Genomic DNA, 23,944 nt, shown 5'->3' with positions numbered 1-23,944 from the left:
GATGCTGGGCAAGGGGAACGGGAAGCGTGCATCAGGCTTTAGGTGAAGTGACACTGTAGGACTTTTGTCCCCCAGCGATTTTACGCTTTCCACACCATCCTTCCAATCGATAGGCTGTGAGCCACCACTGTGCTCTGCACATAGCCATGCACTTTAAGTCCCTTTTTCGCACGTACTTTCATTAAACCTGAATATAGAAGTATATATCTGTCTAGGCTAGAGGCACATGAAACAGGACTGGCGTGCCGCTTCAAGTGTACCTGAGAGGAGTCTGACTCAGGAAAGCCACCCTCTCAGGGCACCGACTCAGGATTGGCCAACCTCTATGGGGCACCTCTAACGGGCACAAATAATGGGCAAGCCCTATGAAAAGCACAGCGTGAGTCTAGGTGCCACCTTGAAAAAGGAGGGTGACGTCTGGCCTCTGACAGCAGGAATATTAAGAGCGGAGAAAACATACTGCCTGCTATCGTGAAATTTCAAGATAGTCACGAAAAGCAATCTCATGCACTGCACAAGCTCTTTCCCATGATGCACCTCTGATGCACTCTGTCTATGCAAATGAGCAAGCAGAGAGTTCAGGAATAAAACACCTAAGCTCATGTCCCCAAAAAACAGCAGCAGACAACTCGCAGATATATTCACCAATTTCTAATGCTTTTCTTTTAAACACAAGATAAACAGCCTCACCGGTGGTAAGGCTTAAAAAAATTGAATAAACTCGTAAATGTTCCTCTCCACGGAAATCTTTAGTAAAAGGCGAAAGATTTTTTCGTTTTGAAGAGAAAACCAGAGTAAGTTAGAATATGGCTCTCTGGGGGTAAGTGGCACCACATCAAAGACCCCGTCATTGCGAGGGTGAGGACCTGAGAGGTATTTTCAAAATCTAAGAAAGAGGACAAGAACCAGGCCGGTGAGGGAAGCAGGCCCAAATTTCAGAGTCTCTGCTCAAAGCACACAAAATCAAAAAGGTGGACAGTTCCCATGCGTCTGTCTGGGAATATGCAAATTCTTTTCTGTACACACCTCAGCTCATTAGGAGGCGTTGCGGCTGCTGGGCAAGGGGAACGGGAAGCGTGCATCAGGCTTTAGGTGAAGTGGCACTGTAGGACTTTTGTCCCCCAGCGATTTTACGCTTTCCACACCATCCTTCCAATCGTTAGGCTGTGAGCCACCACTGTGCTCTGCACATAGCCATGCACTTTAAGTCCCTTTTTCGCACGTACTTTCATTAAACCTGAATATAGAAGTATATATCTGTCTAGGCTAGAGGCACATGAAACAGGACTGGCGTGCCGCTTCAAGTGTACCTGAGAGGAATCTGACTCAGGATTGGCCACCCTCTCAGGGCACCGACTCAGGATTGGCCAACCTCTATGGGGCACCTCTAACATGCACAAATAACGGGCAAGCCCTATGAAAAGCACAGCGTGAGTCTAGGTGCCACCTTGAAAAAGGAGGGTGACGTCTGGCCTCTGACAGCAGGAATATTAAGAGAGGAGAAAACATACTGCCTGCTATCGTGAAATTCCAAGATAGTCACGAAAAGCAATCTCATGCACTGCACAAGCTCTTTCCCATGATGCACCTCTCCTGCACTCTGTCGATGCAAATGAGCAAGCAGAGAGTTCAGGAATAAAACACCTAAGCTCATGTCCCCAAAAAACAGCAACAGACAACTCGCAGATATATTCACCAATTTCTAATGCTTTTCTTTTAAACACACGATAAACAGCCTCACCTGTGGTAAGGCTTAAAAAAATTGAATAAACTCGTAAATGTTCCTCTCCACGGAAATCTTTAGTAAAAGGCGAAAGATTTTTTCGTTTTGAAGAGAAACCAGAGTAAGTTAGAATATGGCTCTCTGGGGGTAAGTGGCACCACATCAAAGACCCCGTCATTGCGAGGGTGAGGACCTGAGAGGTATTTTTAGGCTCTAAGAAAGAGGACAAGAACCAGGCCAGTGAGGGAAGCAGGCCCAATTTTCAGAGTCTCTGCTCAAAGCACAGAAAATCAAAAAGGTGGACAGTTCCCATGCGTCTGTCTGGAAATATGCAAATTCTTTTCTGTACACACCTCAGCTCATTAGGAGGCGTTGCGGCTGCTGGGCAAGGGGAACGGGAAGCGTGCATCAGGCTTTAGGTGAAGTGACACTGTAGGACTTTTGTCCCCCAGCGATTTTACGCTTTCCACACCATCCTTCCAATCGATAGGCTGTGAGCCACCACTGTGCTCTGCACATAGCCATGCACTTTAAGTCCCTTTTTCGCACGTACTTTCATTAAACCTGAATATAGAAGTATATATCTGTCTAGGCTAGAGGCACATGAAACAGGACTGGCGTGCCGCTTCAAGTGTACCTGAGAGGAATCTGACTCATGATTGGCCACCCTCTCAGTGCACCGACTCAGGATTGGCCAACCTCTATGGGGCACCTCTAACGGGCACAAATAATGGGCAAGCCCTATGAAAAGCACAGCGTGAGTCTAGGTGCCACCTTGAAAAAGGAGGGCGACGTCTGGCCTCTGACAGCAGGAATATTAAGAGAGGAGAAAACATACTGCCTGCTATCGTGAAATTCCAAGATAGTCACGAAAAGCAATCTCATGCACTGTACAAGCTCTTTCCCATGATGCACCTCTCCTGCACTCTGTCTATGCAAATGAGCAAGCAGAGAGTTCAGGAATAAAACACCTAAGCTCATGTCCCCAAAAAACAGCAGCAGACAACTGGCAGATATTTCCCAATTTCTAATGCTTTTCTTTTAAACACACAATTAACAGCCTCACCTGTGGTAAAGCTTAAAAAATTGAATAAACTCGTAAATGTTCCTCTCCACGGAAATCTTTAGTAAAAGGCGAAAGATTTTTTAGTTTTGAAGAGAAACCAGAGTAAGTTAGAATATGGCTCTCTGGGGGTAAGTGGCACCACATCAAAGACCCCGTCATTGCGAGGGTGAGGACCTGAGAGGTATTTTTAGGCTCTAAGAAAGAGGACAAGAACCAGGCCAGTGAGGGAAGCAGGCCCAATTTTCAGAGTCTCTGCTCAAAGCACAGAAAATCAAAAAGGTGGACAGTTCCCATGCGTCTGTCTGGGAATATGCAAATTCTTTTCTGTACACACCTCAGCTCATTAGGAGGCGTTGCGGCTGCTGGGCAAGGGGAACGGGAAGCGTGCATCAGGCTTTAGGTGAAGTGACACTGTAGGACTTTTGTCCCCCAGCGATTTTACGCTTTCCACACCATCCTTCCAATCGATAGGCTGTGAGCCACCACTGTGCTCTGCACATAGCCATGCACTTTAAGTCCCTTTTTCGCACATACTTTCATTAAACCTGAATATAGAAGTATATATCTGTCTAGGCTAGAGGCACATGAAACAGGACTGGCGTGCCGCTTCAAGTGTACCTGAGAGGAATCTGACTCAGGATTGGCCACCCTCTCAGGGCACCGACTCAGGATTGGCCAACCTCTATGGGGCACCTCTAACGGGCACAAATAATGGGCAAGCCCTATGAAAAGCACAGCGTGAGTCTAGGTGCCACCTTGAAAAAGGAGGGCGACGTCTGGCCTCTGACAGCAGGAATATTAAGAGAGGAGAAAACATACTGCCTGCTATCGTGAAATTCCAAGATAGTCACGAAAAGCAATCTCATGCACTGTACAAGCTCTTTCCCATGATGCACCTCTCCTGCACTCTGTCTATGCAAATGAGCAAGCAGAGAGTTCAGGAATAAAACACCTAAGCTCATGTCCCCAAAAAACAGCAGCAGACAACTGGCAGATATTCCCCAATTTCTAATGCTTTTCTTTTAAACACACGATAAACAGCCTCACCTGTGGTAAGGCTTAAAAAAATTGAATAAACTTGTAAATGTTCCTCTCCACGGAAATCTTTAGTAAAAGGCGAAAGATTTTTTAGTTTTGAAGAGAAACCAGAGTAAGTTAGAATATGGCTCTCTGGGGGTAAGTGGCACCACATCAAAGACCCCGTCATTGCGATGGTGAGGACCTGAAAGGTATTTTCAGGCTCTAAGAAAGAGGACAAGAACCAGGCCGGTGAGGGAAGCAGGCCCAAATTTCAGAGTCTCTGCTCAAAGCACAGAAAATCAAAAAGGTGGACAGTTCCCATGCGTCTGTCTGGGAATATGCAAATTCTTTTCTGTACACACCTCAGCTCATTAGGAGGCGTTGCGGCTGCTGGGCAAGGTGAACGGGAAGCGTGCATCAGGCTTTAGGTGAAGTGACACTGTAGGACTTTTGTCCCCCAGCGATTTTACGCTTTCCACACCATCCTTCCAATCGATAGGCTGTGAGCCACCACTGTGCTCTGCACATAGCCATGCACTTTAAGTCCCTTTTTCGCACGTACTTTCATTAAACCTGAATATAGAAGTATATATCTGTCTAGGCTAGAGGCACATGAAACGGGACTGGCGTGCCGCTTCAAGTGTACCTGAGAGGAATCTGACTCAGGATTGGCCACCCTCTCAGGGCACCGACTCAGGATTGGCCAACCTCTATGGGGCACCTCTAACGGGCACAAATAATGGGCAAGCCCTATGAAAAGCACAGCGTAAGTCTAGGTGCCACCTTGAAAAAGGAGGGCGACGTCTGGCCTCTGACAGCAGGAATATTAAGAGAGGAGAAAACATACTGCCTGCTATCGCGAAATACCAAGATAGTCACGAAAAGCAATCTCATGCACTGTACAAGCTCTTTCCCATGATGCACCTCTCCTGCACTCTGTCTATGCAAATGAGCAAGCAGAGAGTTCAGGAATAAAACACCTAAGCTCATGTCCCCAAAAAACAGCAGCAGACAACTCGCAGATATATTCACCAATTTCTAATGCTTTTCTTTTAAACACACGATAAACAGCCTCACCTGTGGTAAGGCTTAAAAAAATTGAATAAACTTGTAAATGTTCCTCTCCACGGAAATCTTTAGTAAAAGGCGAAAGATTTTTTAGTTTTGAAGAGAAACCAGAGTAAGTTAGAATATGGCTCTCTGGGGGTAAGTGGCACCACATCAAAGACCCCGTCATTGCGAGGGTGAGGACCTGAGAGGTATTTTTAGGCTCTAAGAAAGAGGACAAGAACCAGGCCAGTGAGGGAAGCAGGCCCAATTTTCAGAGTCTCTGCTCAAAGCACAAAAAAACAAAAAGGTGGACAGTTCCCATGCGTCTGTCTGGGAATATGCAAATTCTTTTCTGTACACACCTCAGCTCATTAGGAGGCGTTGCGGCTGCTGGGCAAGGGGAACGGGAAGCGTGCATCAGGCTTTAGGTGAAGTGACACTGTAGGACTTTTGTCCCCCAGCGATTTTACGCTTTCCACACCATCCTTCCAATCGATAGGCTGTGAGCCACCACTGTGCTCTGCACATAGCCATGCACTTTAAGTCCCTTTTTCGCACGTACTTTCATTAAACCTGAATATAGAAGTATATATCTGTCTAGGCTAGAGGCACATGAAACAGGACTGGCGTGCCGCTTCAAGTGTACCTGAGAGGAATCTGACTCAGGATTGGCCACCCTCTCAGGGCACCGACTCAGGATTGGCCAACCTCTATGGGGCACCTCTAACGGGCACAAATAATGGGCAAGCCCTATGAAAAGCACAGCGTGAGTCTAGGTGCCACCTTGAAAAAGGAGGGTGACGTCTGGCCTCTGACAGCAGGAATATTAAGAGAGGAGAAAACATACTGCCTGCTATCGTGAAATTCCAAGATAGTCACGAAAAGCAATCTCATGCACTGCACAAGCTCTTTCCCATGATGCACCTCTCCTGCACTCTGTCTATGCAAATGAGCAAGCAGAGAGTTCAGGAATAAAACACCTAAGCTCATGTCCCCAAAAAACAGCAGCAAACAACTCGCAGATATTCCCCAATTTCTAATGCTTTTCTTTTAAACACACGATAAACAGCCTCACCTGTGGTAAGGCTTAAAAAAATTGAATAAACTCGAAAATGTTCCTCTCCACGGAAATCTTTAGTAAAAGGCGAAAGATTTTTTCATTTTGAAGAGAAACCAGAGTAAGTTAGAATATGGCTCTCTGGGGGTAAGTGGCACCACATCAAAGACCCCGTCATTGCGATGGTGAGGACCTGAGAGGTATTTTCAGGCTCTAAGAAAGAGGACAAGAACCAGGCAGGTGAGGGAAGCAGGCCCAAATTTCAGAGTCTCTGCTCAAAGCACAGAAAATCAAAAAGGTGGACAGTTCCCATGCGTCTGTCTGGGAATATGCAAATTCTTTTCTGTACACACCTCAGCTCATTAGGAGGCGTTGCGGATGCTGGGCAAGGGGAACGGGAAGCGTGCATCAGGCTTTAGGTGAAGTGGCACTGTAGGACTTTTGTCCCCCAGCGATTTTACGCTTTCCACACCATCCTTCCAATCGTTAGGCTGTGAGCCACCACTGTGCTCTGCACATAGCCATGCACTTTAAGTCCATTTTTCGCACGTACTTTCATTAAACCTGAATATAGAAGTATATATCTGTCTAGGCTAGAGGCACATGAAACGGGACTGGCGTGCCGCTTCAAGTGTACCTGAGAGGAATCTGACTCAGGATTGGCCACCCTCTCAGGGCACCGACTCAGGATTGGCCAACCTCTATGGGGCACCTCTAACGGGCACAAATAATGGGCAAGCCCTATGAAAAGCACAGCGTAAGTCTAGGTGCCACCTTGAAAAAGGAGGGCGACGTCTGGCCTCTGACAGCAGGAATATTAAGAGAGGAGAAAACATACTGCCTGCTATCGCGAAATACCAAGATAGTCACGAAAAGCAATCTCATGCACTGTACAAGCTCTTTCCCATGATGCACCTCTCCTGCACTCTGTCTATGCAAATGAGCAAGCAGAGAGTTCAGGAATAAAACACCTAAGCTCATGTCCCCAAAAAACAGCAGCAGACAACTCGCAGATATTCCCCAATTTCTAATGCTTTTCTTTTAAACACACGATAAACAGCCTCACCTGTGGTAAGGCTTAAAAAAATTGAATAAACTCGTAAATGTTCCTCTCCACGGAAATCTTTAGTAAAAGACGAAAGATTTTTTAGTTTTAAAGAGACACCAGAGTAAGATAGAATATTGCTCTCTGGGGGTAAGTGGCACCACATCAAAGACCCCGTCATTGCGAGGGTGAGGACCTGAGAGGTATTTTCAAAATCTAAGAAAGAGGACAAGGACCAGGCCGGTGAGGGAAGCAGGCCCAAATTTCAGAGTCTCTGCTCAAAGCACAGAAAATCAAAAAGGTGGACAGTTCCCATGCGTCTGTCTGGGAATATGCAAATTCCTTTCTGTACACACCTCAGCTCATTAGGAGGCATTGCGGCTGCTGGGCAAGGGGAACGGGAAGCGTGCATCAGGCTTTAGGTGAAGTGGCACTGTAGGACTTTTGTCCCCCAGCGATTTTACGCTTTCCACACCATCCTTCCAATCGTTAGGCTGTGAGCCACCACTGTGCTCGGCACATAGCCATGCACTTTAAGTCCCTTTTTCGCACATACTTTCATTAAACCTGAATATAGAAGTATATATCTGTCTAGGCTAGAGGCACATGAAAAAGGACTGGCGTGCCGCTTCAAGTGTACCTGAGAGGAATCTGACTCAGGATTGGCCACCCTCTCAGGGCACCGACTCAGGATTGGCCAATCTCTATGGGGCACCTCTAACGTGCACAAATAACGGGCAAGCCCTATGAAAAGCACAGCGTGAGTCTAGGTGCCACCTTGAAAAAGGAGGGTGACGTCTGGCCTCTGACAGCAGGAATATTAAGAGAGGAGAAAACATACTGCCTGCTATCGTGAAATTCCAAGATAGTCACGAAAAGCAATCTCATGCACTGCACAAGCTCTTTCCCATGATGCACCTCTCCTGCACTCTGTCGATGCAAATGAGCAAGCAGAGTGTTCAGGAATAAAACACCTAAGCTCATGTCCCCAAAAAACAGCAGCAGACAACTCGCAGATATATTCACCAATTTCTAATGCTTTTCTTTTAAACACACGATAAACAGCCTCACCTGTGGTAAGGCTTAAAAAAATTGAATAAACTCGTAAATGTTCCTCTCCACGGAAATCTTTAGTAAAAGGCAAAAGATTTTTTCGTTTTGAAGAGAAACCAGAGTAAGTTAGAATATGGCTCTCTGGGGGTAAGTGGCACCACATCAAAGACCCCGTCATTGCGATGGTGAGGACCTGAGAGGTATTTTCAGGCTCTAAGAAAGAGGACAAGAACCAGGCCGGTGAGGGAAGCAGGCCCAAATTTCAGAGTCTCTGCTCAAAGCACAGAAAATCAAAAAGGTGGACAGTTCCCATGCGTCTGTCTGGGAATATGCAAATTCTTTTCTGTACACACCTCAGCTCATTAGGAGGCGTTGCGGATGCTGGGCAAGGGGAACGGGAAGCGTGCATCAGGCTTTAGGTGAAGTGGCACTGTAGGACTTTTGTCCCCCAGCGATTTTACGCTTTCCACACCATCCTTCCAATCGATAGGCTGTGACCCACCAATGTGCTCTACACATAGCCATGCACTTTAAGTCCCTTTTTCGCACGTACTTTCATTAAACCTGAATATAGAAGTATATATCTGTCTAGGCTAGAGGCACATGAAACAGGACTGGCGTGCCGCTTCAAGTGTACCTGAGAGGAATCTGACTCAGGATTGGCCACCCTCTCAGGGCACCGACTCAGGATTGGCCAACCTCTATGGGGCACCTCTAACGGGCACAAATAATGGGCAAGCCCTATGAAAAGCACAGCGTGAGTCTAGGTGCCACCTTGAAAAAGGAGGGTGACGTCTGGCCTCTGACAGCAGGAATATTAAGAGAGGAGAAAACATACTGCCTGCTATCGTGAAATTCCAAGATAGTCACGAAAAGCAATCTCATGCACTGCACAAGCTCTTTCCCATGATGCACCTCTCCTGCACTCTGTCTATGCAAATGAGCAAGCAGAGAGTTCAGGAATAAAACACCTAAGCTCATGTCCCCAAAAAACAGCAGCAGACAACTCGCAGATATTCCCCAATTTCTAATGCTTTTCTTTTAAACACACGATAAACAGCCTCACCTGTGGTAAGGCTTAAAAAAATTGAATAAACTCGTAAATGTTCCTCTCCACGGAAATCTTTAGTAAAAGGCGAAAGATTTTTTCGTTTTGAAGAGAAACCAGAGTAAGTTAGAATATGGCCCTCTGGGGTAAGTGGCACCACATCAAAGACCCCGTCATTGCGATGGTGAGGACCTGAGAGGTATTTTCAAAATCTAAGAAAGAGGACAAGAACCAGGCCGGTGAGGGAAGCAGGCCCAAATTTCAGAGTCTCTGCTCAAAGCACAGAAAATCAAAAAGGTGGACAGTTCCCATGCGTCTGTCTGGGAATATGCAAATTCTTTTCTGTACACACCTCAGCTCATTAGGAGGCGTTGCGGCTGCTGGGCAAGGTGAACGGGAAGCGTGCATCAGGCTTTAGGTGAAGTGACACTGTAGGACTTTTGTCCCCCAGCGATTTTACGCTTTCCACACCATCCTTCCAATCGATAGGCTGTGAGCCACCACTGTGCTCTGCACATAGCCATGCACTTTAAGTCCCTTTTTCGCACGTACTTTCATTAAACCTGAATATAGAAGTATATATCTGTCTAGGCTAGAGGCACATGAAACGGGACTGGCGTGCCGCTTCAAGTGTACCTGAGAGGAATCTGACTCAGGATTGGCCACCCTCTCAGGGCACCGACTCAGGATTGGCCAACCTCTATGGGGCACCTCTAACGGGCACAAATAATGGGCAAGCCCTATGAAAAGCACAGCGTAAGTCTAGGTGCCACCTTGAAAAAGGAGGGCGACGTCTGGCCTCTGACAGCAGGAATATTAAGAAAGGAGAAAACATACTGCCTGCTATCGCGAAATACCAAGATAGTCACGAAAAGCAATCTCATGCACTGTACAAGCTCTTTCCCATGATGCACCTCTCCTGCACTCTGTCTATGCAAATGAGCAAGCAGAGAGTTCAGGAATAAAACACCTAAGCTCATGTCCCCAAAAAACAGCAGCAGACAACTCGCAGATATATTCACCAATTTCTAATGCTTTTCTTTTAAACACACGATAAACAGCCTCACCTGTGGTAAGGCTTAAAAAAATTGAATAAACTTGTAAATGTTCCTCTCCACGGAAATCTTTAGTAAAAGGCGAAAGATTTTTTCGTTTTGAAGAGAAACCAGAGTAAGTTAGAATATGGCTCTCTGGGGGTAAGTGGCACCACATCAAAGACCCCGTCATTGCGAGGGTGAGGACCTGAGAGGTATTTTTAGGCTCTAAGAAAGAGGACAAGAACCAGGCCAGTGAGGGAAGCAGGCCCAATTTTCAGAGTCTCTGCTCAAAGCACAGAAAATCAAAAAGGTGGACAGTTCCCATGCGTCTGTCTGGGAATATGCAAATTCTTTTCTGTACACACCTCAGCTCATTAGGAGGCGTTGCGGCTGCTGGGCAAGGGGAACGGGAAGCGTGCATCAGGCTTTAGGTGAAGTGACACTGTAGGACTTTTGTCCCCCAGCGATTTTACGCTTTCCACACCATCCTTCCAATCGATAGGCTGTGAGCCACCACTGTGCTCTGCACATAGCCATGCACTTTAAGTCCCTTTTTCGCACGTACTTTCATTAAACCTGAATATAGAAGTATATATCTGTCTAGGCTAGAGGCACATGAAACAGGACTGGCGTGCCGCTTCAAGTGTACCTGAGAGGAATCTGACTCAGGATTGGCCACCCTCTCAGGGCACCGACTCAGGATTGGCCAACCTCTATGGGGCACCTCTAACGGGCACAAATAATGGGCAAGCCCTATGAAAAGCACAGCGTGAGTCTAGGTGCCACCTTGAAAAAGGAGGGTGACGTCTGGCCTCTGACAGCAGGAATATTAAGAGAGGAGAAAACATACTGCCTGCTATCGTGAAATTCCAAGATAGTCACGAAAAGCAATCTCATGCACTGCACAAGCTCTTTCCCATGATGCACCTCTCCTGCACTCTGTCTATGCAAATGAGCAAGCAGAGAGTTCAGGAATAAAACACCTAAGCTCATGTCCCCAAAAAACAGCAGCAAACAACTCGCAGATATTCCCCAATTTCTAATGCTTTTCTTTTAAACACACGATAAACAGCCTCACCTGTGGTAAGGCTTAAAAAAATTGAATAAACTCGAAAATGTTCCTCTCCACGGAAATCTTTAGTAAAAGGCGAAAGATTTTTTCATTTTGAAGAGAAACCAGAGTAAGTTAGAATATGGCTCTCTGGGGGTAAGTGGCACCACATCAAAGACCCCGTCATTGCGATGGTGAGGACCTGAGAGGTATTTTCAGGCTCTAAGAAAGAGGACAAGAACCAGGCAGGTGAGGGAAGCAGGCCCAAATTTCAGAGTCTCTGCTCAAAGCACAGAAAATCAAAAAGGTGGACAGTTCCCATGCGTCTGTCTGGGAATATGCAAATTCTTTTCTGTACACACCTCAGCTCATTAGGAGGCGTTGCGGATGCTGGGCAAGGGGAACGGGAAGCGTGCATCAGGCTTTAGGTGAAGTGGCACTGTAGGACTTTTGTCCCCCAGCGATTTTACGCTTTCCACACCATCCTTCCAATCGTTAGGCTGTGAGCCACCACTGTGCTCTGCACATAGCCATGCACTTTAAGTCCATTTTTCGCACGTACTTTCATTAAACCTGAATATAGAAGTATATATCTGTCTAGGCTAGAGGCACATGAAACGGGAATGGCGTGCCGCTTCAAGTGTACCTGAGAGGAATCTGACTCAGGATTGGCCACCCTCTCAGGGCACCGACTCAGGATTGGCCAACCTCTATGGGGCACCTCTAACGGGCACAAATAATGGGCAAGCCCTATGAAAAGCACAGCGTAAGTCTAGGTGCCACCTTGAAAAAGGAGGGCGACGTCTGGCCTCTGACAGCAGGAATATTAAGAGAGGAGAAAACATACTGCCTGCTATCGCGAAATACCAAGATAGTCACGAAAAGCAATCTCATGCACTGTACAAGCTCTTTCCCATGATGCACCTCTCCTGCACTCTGTCTATGCAAATGAGCAAGCAGAGAGTTCAGGAATAAAACACCTAAGCTCATGTCCCCAAAAAACAGCAGCAGACAACTCGCAGATATTCCCCAATTTCTAATGCTTTTCTTTTAAACACACGATAAACAGCCTCACCTGTGGTAAGGCTTAAAAAAATTGAATAAACTCGTAAATGTTCCTCTCCACGGAAATCTTTAGTAAAAGACGAAAGATTTTTTAGTTTTAAAGAGACACCAGAGTAAGATAGAATATTGCTCTCTGGGGGTAAGTGGCACCACATCAAAGACCCCGTCATTGCGAGGGTGAGGACCTGAGAGGTATTTTCAAAATCTAAGAAAGAGGACAAGGACCAGGCCGGTGAGGGAAGCAGGCCCAAATTTCAGAGTCTCTGCTCAAAGCACAGAAAATCAAAAAGGTGGACAGTTCCCATGCGTCTGTCTGGGAATATGCAAATTCCTTTCTGTACACACCTCAGCTCATTAGGAGGCATTGCGGCTGCTGGGCAAGGGGAACGGGAAGCGTGCATCAGGCTTTAGGTGAAGTGGCACTGTAAGACTTTTGTCCCCCAGCGATTTTACGCTTTCCACACCATCCTTCCAATCGTTAGGCTGTGAGCCACCACTGTGCTCGGCACATAGCCATGCACTTTAAGTCCCTTTTTCGCACATACTTTCATTAAACCTGAATATAGAAGTATATATCTGTCTAGGCTAGAGGCACATGAAAAAGGACTGGCGTGCCGCTTCAAGTGTACCTGAGAGGAATCTGACTCAGGATTGGCCACCCTCTCAGGGCACCGACTCAGGATTGGCCAATCTCTATGGGGCACCTCTAACGTGCACAAATAACGGGCAAGCCCTATGAAAAGCACAGCGTGAGTCTAGGTGCCACCTTGAAAAAGGAGGGTGACGTCTGGCCTCTGACAGCAGGAATATTAAGAGAGGAGAAAACATACTGCCTGCTATCGTGAAATTCCAAGATAGTCACGAAAAGCAATCTCATGCACTGCACAAGCTCTTTCCCATGATGCACCTCTCCTGCACTCTGTCGATGCAAATGAGCAAGCAGAGAGTTCAGGAATAAAACACCTAAGCTCATGTCCCCAAAAAACAGCAGCAGACAACTCGCAGATATATTCACCAATTTCTAATGCTTTTCTTTTAAACACACGATAAACAGCCTCACCTGTGGTAAGGCTTAAAAAAATTGAATAAACTTGTAAATGTTCCTCTCCACGGAAATCTTTAGTAAAAGGCAAAAGATTTTTTCGTTTTGAAGAGAAACCAGAGTAAGTTAGAATATGGCTCTCTGGGGGTAAGTGGCACCACATCAAAGACCCCGTCATTGCGATGGTGAGGACCTGAGAGGTATTTTCAGGCTCTAAGAAAGAGGACAAGAACCAGGCCGGTGAGGGAAGCAGGCCCAAATTTCAGAGTCTCTGCTCAAAGCACAGAAAATCAAAAAGGTGGACAGTTCCCATGCGTCTGTCTGGGAATATGCAAATTCTTTTCTGTACACACCTCAGCTCATTAGGAGGCGTTGCGGATGCTGGGCAAGGGGAACGGGAAGCGTGCATCAGGCTTTAGGTGAAGTGGCACTTTAGGACTTTTGTCCCCCAGCGATTTTACGCTTTCCACACCATCCTTCCAATCGTTAGGCTGTGAGCCACCACTGTGCTCTGCACATAGCCATGCACTTTAAGTCCCTTTTTCGCACGTACTTTCATTAAACCTGAATATAGAAGTATATATCTGTCTAGGCTAGAGGCACTTGAAACAGGACTGGCGTGCCGCTTCAAGTGTACCTGAGAGGAATCTGACTCAGGATTGGCCACCCTCTCAGGGCACCGACTCAGGATTGGCCAACCTCTATGGGGCACCTCTAACGTGCACAAATAATGGGCAAGCCCTATGAAAAGCAAAGCGTGAGTCTAGGTGCCACCTTGAAAAAGGAGGGTGACGTCTGGCCTCTGACAGCAGGAATATTAAGAGAGGAGAAAACATACTGCCTGCTATCGTGAAATTCCAAGATAGTCACGAAAAGCAATCTCATGCACTGCACAAGCTCTTTCCCATGATGCACCTCTCCTGCACTCTGTCGATGCAAATGAGCAAGCAGAGAGTTCAGGAATAAAACACCTAAGCTCATGTCCCCAAAAAACAGCAGCAGACAACTCGCAGATATATTCACCAATTTCTAATGCTTTTCTTTTAAACACACAATAAACAGCCTCACCTGTGGTAAGGCTTAAAAAAATTGAATAAACTCGTAAATGTTCCTCTCCACGGAAATCTTTAGTAAAAGGCGAAAGATTTTTTCATTTTGAAGAGAAACCAGAGTAAGTTAGAATATGGCTCTCTGGGGGTAAGTGGCACCACATCAAAGACCCCGTCATTGCGAGGGTGAGGACCTGAGAGGTATTTTTAGGCTCTAAGAAAGAGGACAAGAACCAGGCCAGTGAGGGAAGCAGGCCCAATTTTCAGAGTCTCTGCTCAAAGCACAGAAAATCAAAAAGGTGGACAGTTCCCATGCGTCTGTCTGGGAATATGCAAATTCTTTTCTGTACACACCTCAGCTCATTAGGAGGCGTTGCGGCTGCTGGGCAAGGGGAACGGGAAGCGTGCATCAGGCTTTAGGTGAAGTGACACTGTAGGACCTTTGTCCCCCAGCGATTTTACGCTTTCCACACCATCCTTCCAATCGATAGGCTGTGAGCCACCACTGTGCTCTGCACATAGCCATGCACTTTAAGTCCCTTTTTCGCACGTACTTTCATTAAACCTGAATATAGAAGTATATATCTGTCTAGGCTAGAGGCACATGAAACAGGACTGGCGTGCCGCTTCAAGTGTACCTGAGAGGAATCTGACTCAGGATTGGCCACCCTCTCAGGGCACCGACTCAGGATTGGCCAACCTCTATGGGGCACCTCTAACGGGCACAAATAATGGGCAAGCCCTATGAAAAGCACAGCGTGAGTCTAGGTGCCACCTTGAAAAAGGAGGGTGACGTCTGGCCTCTGACAGCAGGAATATTAAGAGAGGAGAAAACATACTGCCTGCTATCGTGAAATTCCAAGATAGTCACGAAAAGCAATCTCATGCACTGCACAAGCTCTTTCCCATGATGCACCACTCCTGCACTCTGTCTATGCAAATGAGCAAGCAGAGAGTTCAGGAATAAAACACCTAAGCTCATGTCCCCAAAAAACAGCAGCAGACAACTCGCAGATATTCCCCAATTTCTAATGCTTTTCTTTTAAACACACGATAAACAGCCTCACCTTTGGAAAGGCTTAAAAAAATTGAATAAACTCGTAAATGTTCCTCTCCACGGAAATCTTTAGTAAAAGGCGAAAGATTTTTTCGTTTTGAAGAGAAACCAGAGTAAGTTAGAATATGGCTCTCTGGGGGTAAGTGGCACCACATCAAAGACCCCGTCATTGCGATGGTGAGGACCTGAGAGGTATTTTCAGGCTCTAAGAAAGAGGACAAGAACCAGGCCCAAATTTCAGAGTCTCTGCTCAAAGCACAGAAAATCAAAAAGGTGGACAGTTCCCATGCGTCTGTCTGGGAATATGCAAATTCTTTTCTGTACACACCTCAGCTCATTAGGAGGCGTTGCGGATGCTGGGCAAGGGGAACGGGAAGCGTGCATCAGGCTTTAGGTGAAGTGGCACTGTAGGACTTTTGTCCCCCAGCGATTTTACGCTTTCCACACCATCCTTCCAATCGTTAGGCTGTGAGCCACCACTGTGCTCTGCACATAGCCATGCACTTTAAGTCCCTTTTTCGCACGTACTTTCATTAAACCTGAATATAGAAGTATATATCTGTCTAGGCTAGAGGCACTTGAAACAGGACTGGCGTGCCGCTTCAAGTGTACCTGAGAGGAATCTGACTCAGGATTGGCCACCCTCTCAGGGCACCGACTCAGGATTGGCCAACCTCTATGGGGCACCTCTAACGTGCACAAATAATGGGCAAGCCCTATGAAAAGCACAGCGTGAGTCTAGGTGCCACCTTGAAAAAGGAGGGTGACGTCTGGCCTCTGACAGCAGGAATATTAAGAGAGGAGAAAACATACTGCCTGCTATCGTGAAATTCCAAGATAGTCACGAAAAGCAATCTCATGCACTGCACAAGCTCTTTCCGTTGATGCACCTCTCCTGCACTCTGTCGATGCAAATGAGCAAGCAGAGAGTTCAGGAATAAAACACCTAAGCTCATGTCCCCAAAAAACAGCAGCAGACAACTCGCAGATATTCCCCAATTTCTAATGCTTTTCTTTTAAACACACGATAAACAGCCTCACCTGTGGTAAGGCTTAAAAAAATTGAATAAACTCGTAAATGTTCCTCTCCACGGAAATCTTTAGTAAAAGGCGAAAGATTTTTTCGTTTTGAAGAGAAACCAGAGTAAGTTAGAATATGGCTCTCTGGGGGTAAGTGGCACCACATCAAAGACCCCGTCATTGCGATGGTGAGGACCTGAGAGGTATTTTCAGGCTCTAAGAAAGAGGACAAGAACCAGGCCGGTGAGGGAAGCAGGCCCAAATTTCAGAGTCTCTGCTCAAAGCACAGAAAATCAAAAAGGTGGACAGTTCCCATGCGTCTGTCTGGGAATATGCAAATTCTTTTCTGTACACACCTCAGCTCATTAGGAGGCGTTGCGGCTGCTGGGCAAGGTGAACGGGAAGCGTGCATCAGGCTTTAGGTGAAGTGACACTGTAGGACTTTTGTCCCCCAGCGATTTTACGCTTTCCACACCATCCTTCCAATCGATAGGCTGTGAGCCACCACTGTGCTCTGCACATAGCCATGCACTTTAAGTCCCTTTTTCGCACGTACTTTCATTAAACCTGAATATAGAAGTATATATCTGTCTAGGCTAGAGGCACATGAAACAGGACTGGCGTGCCGCTTCAAGTGTACCTGAGAGGAGTCTGACTCAGGATTGGCCACCCTCTCAGGGCACCGACTCAGGATTGGCCAACCTCTATGGGGCACCTCTAACGGGCACAAATAATGGGCAAGCCCTATGAAAAGCAGAGCGTGAGTCTAGGTGCCACCTTGAAAAAGGAGGGTGACGTCTGGCCTCTGACAGCAGGAATATTAAGAGCGGAGAAAACATACTGCCTGCTATCGTGAAATTTCAAGATAGTCACGAAAAGCAATCTCATGCACTGCACAAGCTCTTTCCCATGATGCACCTCTCCTGCACTCTGTCTATGCAAATGAGCAAGCAGAGAGTTCAGGAATAAAACACCTAAGCTCATGTCCCCAAAAAACAGCAGCAGACAACTCGCAGATATTCCCCAATTTCTAATGCTTTTCTTTTAAACACACGATAAACAGCCTCACCTGTGGTAAGGCTTAAAAAAATTGAATAAACTCGTAAATGTTCCTTTCCACGGAATTCTTTAGTAAAAGGCGAAAGATTTTTTCGTTTTGAAGAGAAACCAGAGTAAGATAGAATATGGCTCTCTGGGGGTAAGTGGCACCACATCAAAGACCCCGTCATTGCGAGGGTGAGGACCTGAGAGGTATTTTCAAAATCTAAGAAAGAGGACAAGGACCAGGCCGGTGAGGGAAGCAGGCCCAAATTTCAGAGTCTCTGCTCAAAGCACAGAAAATCAAAAAGGTGGACAGTTCCCATGCGTCTGTCTGGGAATATGCAAATTCCTTTCTGTACACACCTCAGCTCATTAGGAGGCATTGCGGCTGCTGGGCAAGGGGAACGGGAAGCGTGCATCAGGCTTTAGGTGAAGTGGCACTGTAGGACTTTTGTCCCCCAGCGATTTTACGCTTTCCACACCATCCTTCCAATCGTTAGGCTGTGAGCCACCACTGTGCTCTGCACATAGCCATGCACTTTAAGTCCCTTTTTCGCACGTACTTTCATTAAACCTGAATATAGAAGTATATATCTGTCTAGGCTAGAGGCACATGAAACAGGACTGGCGTGCCGCTTCAAGTGTACCTGAGAGGAATCTGACTCAGGATTGGCCACCCTCTCAGGGCACCGACTCAGGATTGGCCAACCTCTATGGGGCACCTCTAACGTGCACAAATAACGGGCAAGCCCTATGAAAAGCACAGCGTGAGTCTAGGTGCCACCTTGAAAAAGGAGGGTGACGTCTGGCCTCTGACAGCAGGAATATTAAGAGAGGAGAAAACATACTGCCTGCTATCGTGAAATTCCAAGATAGTCACGAAAAGCAATCTCATGCACTGCACAAGCTCTTTCCCATGATGCACCTCTCCTGCACTCTGTCGATGCAAATGAGCAAGCAGAGAGTTCAGGAATAAAACACCTAAGCTCATGTCCCCAAAAAACAGCAGCAGACAACTCGCAGATATATTCACCAATTTCTAATGCTTTTCTTTTAAACACACGATAAACAGCCTCACCTGTGGTAAGGCTTAAAAAAATTGAATAAACTCGTAAATGTTCCTCTCCACGGAAATCTTTAGTAAAAGGCAAAAGATTTTTTCGTTTTGAAGAGAAACCAGAGTAAGTTAGAATATGGCTCTCTGGGGGTAAGTGGCACCACATCAAAGACCCCGTCATTGCGATGGTGAGGACCTGAGAGGTATTTTCAGGCTCTAAGAAAGAGGACAAGAACCAGGCCCGTGAGGGAAGCAGGCCCAAATTTCAGAGTCTCTGCTCAAAGCACAGAAAATCAAAAAGGTGGACAGTTCCCATGCGTCTGTCTGGGAATATGCAAATTCTTTTCTGTACACACCTCAGCTCATTAGGAGGCGTTGCGGATGCTGGGCAAGGGGAACGGGAAGCGTGCATCAGGCTTTAGGTGAAGTGGCACTGTAGGACTTTTGTCCCCCAGCGATTTTACGCTTTCCACACCATCCTTCCAATCGTTAGGCTGTGAGCCACCACTGTGCTCTGCACATAGCCATGCACTTTAAGTCCCTTTTTCGCACGTACTTTCATTAAACCTGAATATAGAAGTATATATCTGTCTAGGCTAGAGGCACTTGAAACAGGACTGGCGTGCCGCTTCAAGTGTACCTGAGAGGAATCTGACTCCGGATTGGCCACCCTCTCAGGGCACCGACTCAGGATTGGCCAACCTCTATGGGGCACCTCTAACGTGCACAAATAATGGGCAAGCCCTATGAAAAGCACAGCGTGAGTCTAGGTGCCACCTTGAAAAAGGAGGGTGACGTCTGGCCTCTGACAGCAGGAATATTAAGAGAGGAGAAAACATACTGCCTGCTATCGTGAAATTCCATGATAGTCACGAAAAGCAATCTCTTGCACTGCACAAGCTCTTTCCCATGATGCACCTCTCCTGCACTCTGTCGATGCAAATGAGCAAGCAGAGAGTTCAGGAATAAAACACCTAAGCTCATGTTCCCAAAAAACAGCAGCAGACAACTCGCAGATATATTCACCAATTTCTAATGCTTTTCTTTTAAACACACGATAAACAGCCTCACCTGTGGTAAGGCTTAAAAAAATTGAATAAACTCGTAAATGTTCCTCTCCACGGAAATCTTTAGTAAAAGGCGAAAGATTTTTTCATTTTGAAGAGAAACCAGAGTAAGTTAGAATATGGCTCTCTGGGGGTAAGTGGCACCACATCAAAGACCCCGTCATTGCGAGGGTGAGGACCTGAGAGGTATTTTTAGGCTCTAAGAAAGAGGACAAGAACCAGGCCAGTGAGGGAAGCAGGCCCAATTTTCAGAGTCTCTGCTCAAAGCACAGAAAATCAAAAAGGTGGACAGTTCCCATGCGTCTGTCTGGGAATATGCAAATTCTTTTCTGTACACACCTCAGCTCATTAGGAGGCGTTGCGGCTGCTGGGCAAGGGGAACGGGAAGCGTGCATCAGGCTTTAGGTGAAGTGACACTGTAGGACCTTTGTCCCCCAGCGATTTTACGCTTTCCACACCATCCTTCCAATCGATAGGCTGTGAGCCACCACTGTGCTCTGCACATAGCCATGCACTTTAAGTCCCTTTTTCGCACGTACTTTCATTAAACCTGAATATAGAAGTATATATCTGTCTAGGCTAGAGGCACATGAAACAGGACTGGCGTGCCGCTTCAAGTGTACCTGAGAGGAATCTGACTCAGGATTGGCCACCCTCTCAGGGCACCGACTCAGGATTGGCCAACCTCTATGGGGCACCTCTAACGGGCACAAATAATGGGCAAGCCCTATGAAAAGCATAGCGTGAGTCTAGGTGCCACCTTGAAAAAGGAGGGTGACGTCTGGCCTCTGACAGCAGGAATATTAAGAGAGGAGAAAACATACTGCCTGCTATCGTGAAATTCCAAGATAGTCACGAAAAGCAATCTCATGCACTGCACAAGCTCTTTCCCATGATGCACCTCTCCTGCACTCTGTCTATGCAAATGAGCAAGCAGAGAGTTCAGGAATAAAACACCTAAGCTCATGTCCCCAAAAAACAGCAGCAGACAACTCGCAGATATTCCCCAATTTCTAATGCTTTTCTTTTAAACACACGATAAACAGCCTCACCTGTGGGAAGGCTTAAAAAAATTGAATAAACTCGTAAATGTTCCTCTCCACGGAAATCTTTAGTAAAAGGCGAAAGATTTTTTCGTTTTGAAGAGAAACCAGAGTAAATTAGAATATGGCTCTCTGGGGGTAAGTGGCACCACATCAAAGACCCCGTCATTGCGATGGTGAGGACCTGAGAGGTATTTTCAGGCTCTAAGAAAGAGGACAAGAACCAGGCCCAAATTTCAGAGTCTCTGCTCAAAGCACAGAAAATCAAAAAGGTGGACAGTTCCCATGCGTCTGTCTGGGAATATGCAAATTCTTTTCTGTACACACCTCAGCTCATTAGGAGACGTTGCGGCTGCTGGGCAAGGGGAACGGGAAGCGTGCATCAGGCTTTAGGTGAAGTGACACTGTAGGACTTTTGTCCCCCAGCGATTTTACGCTTTCCACACCATCCTTCCAATCGATAGGCTGTGGGCCACCACTGTGCTCTGCACATAGCCATGCACTTTAAGTCCCTTTTTCGCATGTACTTTCATTAAACCTGAATATAGAAGTATATATCTGTCTAGGCTAGAGGCACATGAAACAGGACTGGCGTGCCGCTTTAAGTGTACCTGAGAGGAATCTGACTCAGGATTGGCCACCCTCTCAGGGCACCGACTCAGGATTGGCCAACCTCTATGGGGCACCTCTAACGTGCACAAATAACGGGCAAGCCCTATGAAAAGCACAGCGTGAGTCTAGGTGCCACCTTGAAAAAGGAGGGTGACGTCTGGCCTCTGACAGCAGGAATATTAAGAGAGGAGAAAACATACTGCCTGCTATCGTGAAATTCCAAGATAGTCACGAAAAGCAATCTCATGCACTGCACAAGCTCTTTCCCATGATGCACCTCTCCTGCACTCTGTCTATGCAAATGAGCAAGCAGAGAGTTCAGGAATAAAACACCTAAGCTCATGTCCCCAAAAAACAGCAGCAGACAACTCGCAGATATTCCCCAATTTCTAATGCTTTTCTTTTAAACACACGATAAACAGCCTCACCTGTGATAAGGCTTAAAAAAATTGAATAAACTCGTAAATGTTCCTCTCCACGGAAATCTTTAGTAAAAGGCGAAAGATTTTTTCGTTTTGAAGAGAAACCAGAGTAAGTTAGAATATGGCTCTCTGGGGGTAAGTGGCACCACATCAAAGACCCCGTCATTGCGAGGGTGAGGACCTGAGAGGTATTTTCAAAATCTAAGAAAGAGGACAAGAACCAGGCCGGTGAGGGAAGCAGGCCCAAATTTCAGAGTCTCTGCTCAAAGCACAGAAAATCAAAAAGGTGGACAGTTCCCATGCGTCTGTCTGGGAATATGCAAATTCTTTTCTGTACACACCTCAGCTCATTAGGAGGCGTTGCGGCTGCTGGGCAAGGGGAACGGGAAGCGTGCATCAGGCTTTAGGTGAAGTGGCACTGTAGGACTTTTGTCCCCCAGCGATTTTACGCTTTCCACACCATCCTTCCAATCGTTAGGCTGTGAGCCACCACTGTGCTCTGCACATAGCCATGCACTTTAAGTCCCTTTTTCGCACGTACTTTCATTAAACCTGAATATAGAAGTATATATCTGTCTAGGCTAGAGGCACATGAAACAGGACTGGCGTGCCGCTTCAAGTGTACCTGAGAGGAATCTGACTCAGGATTGGCCACCCTCTCAGGGCACCGACTCAGGATTGGCCAACCTCTATGGGGCACCTCTAACGGGCACAAATAATGGGCAAGCCCTATGAAAAGCACAGCGTGAGTCTAGGTGCCACCTTGAAAAAGGAGGGTGACGTCTGGCCTCTGACAGCAGGAATATTAAGAGAGGAGAAAACATACTGCCTGCTATCGTGAAATTCCAAGATAGTCACGAAAAGCAATCTCATGCACTGCACAAGCTCTTTCCCATGATGCACCTCTCCTGCACTCTGTCTATGCAAATGAGCAAGCAGAGAGTTCAGGAATAAAACACCTAAGCTCATGTCCCCAAAAAACAGCAGCAGACAACTCGCAGATATTCCCCAATTTCTAATGCTTTTCTTTTAAACACACGATAAACAGCCTCACCTGTGGTAAGGCTTAAAAAAATTTAATAAACTCGTAAATGTTCCTCTCCACGGAAATCTTTAGTAAAAGGCGAAAGATTTTTTCGTTTTGAAGAGAAACCAGAGTAAGTTAGAATATGGCTCTCTGGGGGTAAGTGGCACCACATCAAAGACCCCGTCATTGCGATGGTGAGGACCTGAGAGGTATTTTCAGGCTCTAAGAAAGAGGACAAGAACCAGGCCGGTGAGGGAAGCAGGCCCAAATTTCAGAGTCTCTGCTCAAAGCACAGAAAATCAAAAAGGTGGACAGTTCCCATGCGTCTGTCTGGGAATATGCAAATTCTTTTCTGTACACACCTCAGCTCATTAGGAGGCGTTGCGGCTGCTGGGCAAGGGGAACGGGAAGCGTGCATCAGGCTTTAGGTGAAGTGACACTGTAGGACTTTTGTCCCCCAGCGATTTTACGCTTTCCACACCATCCTTCCAATCGATAGGCTGTGAGCCACCACTGTGCTCTGCACATAGCCATGCACTTTAAGTCCCTTTTTCGCACGTACTTTCATTAAACCTGAATATAGAAGTATATATCTGTCTAGGCTAGAGGCACATGAAACAGGACTGGCGTGCCGCTTCAAGTGTACCTGAGAGGAGTCTGACTCAGGATTGGCCACCCTCTCAGGGCACCGACTCAGGATTGGCCAACCTCTATGGGGCACCTCTAACGGGCACAAATAATGGGCAAGCCCTATGAAAAGCACAGCGTGAGTCTAGGTGCCACCTTGAAAAAGGAGGGTGACGTCTGGCCTCTGACAGCAGGAATATTAAGAGCGGAGAAAACATACTGCCTGCTATCGTGAAATTTCAAGATAGTCACGAAAAGCAATCTCATGCACTGCACAAGCTCTTTCCCATGATGCACCTCTCCTGCACTCTGTCTATGCAAATGAGCAAGCAGAGAGTTCAGGAATAAAACACCTAAGCTCATGTCCCCAAAAAACAGCAGCAGACAACTCGCAGATATTCCCCAATTTCTAATGCTTTTCTTTTAAACACACAATAAACAGCCTCACCTGTGGTAAGGCTTAAAAAAATTGAATAAACTCGTAAATGTTCCTTTCCACGGAAATCTTTAGTAAAAGGCGAAAGATTTTTTCGTTTTGAAGAGAAACCAGAGTAAGATAGAATATGGCTCTCTGGGGGTAAGTGGCACCACATCAAAGACCCCGTCATTGCGAGGGTGAGGACCTGAGAGGTATTTTCAGGCTCTAAGAAAGAGGACAAGGACCA

General features: G+C 46.6%; 23 non-coding genes across 23 annotated transcripts; all 23 read right to left on the bottom strand.

The window, feature by feature from the left end:
- Window positions 1-682: 682 nt before the first annotated feature.
- LOC144800692 (U5 spliceosomal RNA) lies at window positions 683-798 on the bottom strand. Its single transcript, XR_013604580.1, has one exon. It is a non-coding gene; the product is annotated as a U5 spliceosomal RNA (small nuclear RNA).
- A 935-nt stretch (window positions 799-1,733) lies between these two features.
- LOC144801389 (U5 spliceosomal RNA) lies at window positions 1,734-1,848 on the bottom strand. Its single transcript, XR_013605198.1, has one exon. It is a non-coding gene; the product is annotated as a U5 spliceosomal RNA (small nuclear RNA).
- Window positions 1,849-2,781: 933 nt separating this feature from the next.
- On the bottom strand, window positions 2,782-2,895 carry LOC144800928 (U5 spliceosomal RNA). Its single transcript, XR_013604807.1, has one exon. It is a non-coding gene; the product is annotated as a U5 spliceosomal RNA (small nuclear RNA).
- Window positions 2,896-3,828: 933 nt separating this feature from the next.
- Window positions 3,829-3,943, bottom strand: LOC144800921 (U5 spliceosomal RNA). Its single transcript, XR_013604800.1, has one exon. It is a non-coding gene; the product is annotated as a U5 spliceosomal RNA (small nuclear RNA).
- A 935-nt stretch (window positions 3,944-4,878) lies between these two features.
- LOC144800919 (U5 spliceosomal RNA) lies at window positions 4,879-4,993 on the bottom strand. Its single transcript, XR_013604798.1, has one exon. It is a non-coding gene; the product is annotated as a U5 spliceosomal RNA (small nuclear RNA).
- Window positions 4,994-5,926: 933 nt separating this feature from the next.
- LOC144800509 (U5 spliceosomal RNA) lies at window positions 5,927-6,041 on the bottom strand. The gene has a single exon (XR_013604405.1). It is a non-coding gene; the product is annotated as a U5 spliceosomal RNA (small nuclear RNA).
- A 933-nt stretch (window positions 6,042-6,974) lies between these two features.
- Window positions 6,975-7,089, bottom strand: LOC144801024 (U5 spliceosomal RNA). Its single transcript, XR_013604901.1, has one exon. It is a non-coding gene; the product is annotated as a U5 spliceosomal RNA (small nuclear RNA).
- A 935-nt stretch (window positions 7,090-8,024) lies between these two features.
- On the bottom strand, window positions 8,025-8,139 carry LOC144800314 (U5 spliceosomal RNA). Its single transcript, XR_013604225.1, has one exon. It is a non-coding gene; the product is annotated as a U5 spliceosomal RNA (small nuclear RNA).
- Window positions 8,140-9,072: 933 nt separating this feature from the next.
- LOC144801388 (U5 spliceosomal RNA) lies at window positions 9,073-9,187 on the bottom strand. The gene has a single exon (XR_013605197.1). It is a non-coding gene; the product is annotated as a U5 spliceosomal RNA (small nuclear RNA).
- Window positions 9,188-10,121: 934 nt separating this feature from the next.
- LOC144800714 (U5 spliceosomal RNA) lies at window positions 10,122-10,236 on the bottom strand. The gene has a single exon (XR_013604602.1). It is a non-coding gene; the product is annotated as a U5 spliceosomal RNA (small nuclear RNA).
- A 933-nt stretch (window positions 10,237-11,169) lies between these two features.
- Window positions 11,170-11,284, bottom strand: LOC144800508 (U5 spliceosomal RNA). Its single transcript, XR_013604404.1, has one exon. It is a non-coding gene; the product is annotated as a U5 spliceosomal RNA (small nuclear RNA).
- A 933-nt stretch (window positions 11,285-12,217) lies between these two features.
- LOC144801023 (U5 spliceosomal RNA) lies at window positions 12,218-12,332 on the bottom strand. The gene has a single exon (XR_013604900.1). It is a non-coding gene; the product is annotated as a U5 spliceosomal RNA (small nuclear RNA).
- A 935-nt stretch (window positions 12,333-13,267) lies between these two features.
- On the bottom strand, window positions 13,268-13,382 carry LOC144800722 (U5 spliceosomal RNA). The gene has a single exon (XR_013604609.1). It is a non-coding gene; the product is annotated as a U5 spliceosomal RNA (small nuclear RNA).
- A 935-nt stretch (window positions 13,383-14,317) lies between these two features.
- LOC144800476 (U5 spliceosomal RNA) lies at window positions 14,318-14,432 on the bottom strand. Its single transcript, XR_013604376.1, has one exon. It is a non-coding gene; the product is annotated as a U5 spliceosomal RNA (small nuclear RNA).
- Window positions 14,433-15,365: 933 nt separating this feature from the next.
- On the bottom strand, window positions 15,366-15,480 carry LOC144800452 (U5 spliceosomal RNA). Its single transcript, XR_013604352.1, has one exon. It is a non-coding gene; the product is annotated as a U5 spliceosomal RNA (small nuclear RNA).
- A 916-nt stretch (window positions 15,481-16,396) lies between these two features.
- On the bottom strand, window positions 16,397-16,511 carry LOC144801387 (U5 spliceosomal RNA). The gene has a single exon (XR_013605196.1). It is a non-coding gene; the product is annotated as a U5 spliceosomal RNA (small nuclear RNA).
- Window positions 16,512-17,444: 933 nt separating this feature from the next.
- On the bottom strand, window positions 17,445-17,559 carry LOC144800959 (U5 spliceosomal RNA). The gene has a single exon (XR_013604837.1). It is a non-coding gene; the product is annotated as a U5 spliceosomal RNA (small nuclear RNA).
- A 935-nt stretch (window positions 17,560-18,494) lies between these two features.
- LOC144800313 (U5 spliceosomal RNA) lies at window positions 18,495-18,609 on the bottom strand. Its single transcript, XR_013604224.1, has one exon. It is a non-coding gene; the product is annotated as a U5 spliceosomal RNA (small nuclear RNA).
- Window positions 18,610-19,544: 935 nt separating this feature from the next.
- Window positions 19,545-19,659, bottom strand: LOC144800475 (U5 spliceosomal RNA). The gene has a single exon (XR_013604375.1). It is a non-coding gene; the product is annotated as a U5 spliceosomal RNA (small nuclear RNA).
- A 933-nt stretch (window positions 19,660-20,592) lies between these two features.
- On the bottom strand, window positions 20,593-20,707 carry LOC144800507 (U5 spliceosomal RNA). Its single transcript, XR_013604403.1, has one exon. It is a non-coding gene; the product is annotated as a U5 spliceosomal RNA (small nuclear RNA).
- Window positions 20,708-21,623: 916 nt separating this feature from the next.
- On the bottom strand, window positions 21,624-21,738 carry LOC144800771 (U5 spliceosomal RNA). Its single transcript, XR_013604656.1, has one exon. It is a non-coding gene; the product is annotated as a U5 spliceosomal RNA (small nuclear RNA).
- A 933-nt stretch (window positions 21,739-22,671) lies between these two features.
- LOC144801009 (U5 spliceosomal RNA) lies at window positions 22,672-22,786 on the bottom strand. The gene has a single exon (XR_013604887.1). It is a non-coding gene; the product is annotated as a U5 spliceosomal RNA (small nuclear RNA).
- A 933-nt stretch (window positions 22,787-23,719) lies between these two features.
- Window positions 23,720-23,834, bottom strand: LOC144800569 (U5 spliceosomal RNA). Its single transcript, XR_013604463.1, has one exon. It is a non-coding gene; the product is annotated as a U5 spliceosomal RNA (small nuclear RNA).
- Between the last annotated feature and the right edge of the window lie 110 nt (window positions 23,835-23,944).

This window comes from Lissotriton helveticus, chromosome 12, assembly GCF_964261635.1.
Source record: "Lissotriton helveticus chromosome 12, aLisHel1.1, whole genome shotgun sequence".
Classification (NCBI taxonomy): domain Eukaryota; kingdom Metazoa; phylum Chordata; class Amphibia; order Caudata; family Salamandridae; genus Lissotriton; species Lissotriton helveticus.
This window is presented reverse-complemented; position numbering and strand designations above follow the sequence as displayed.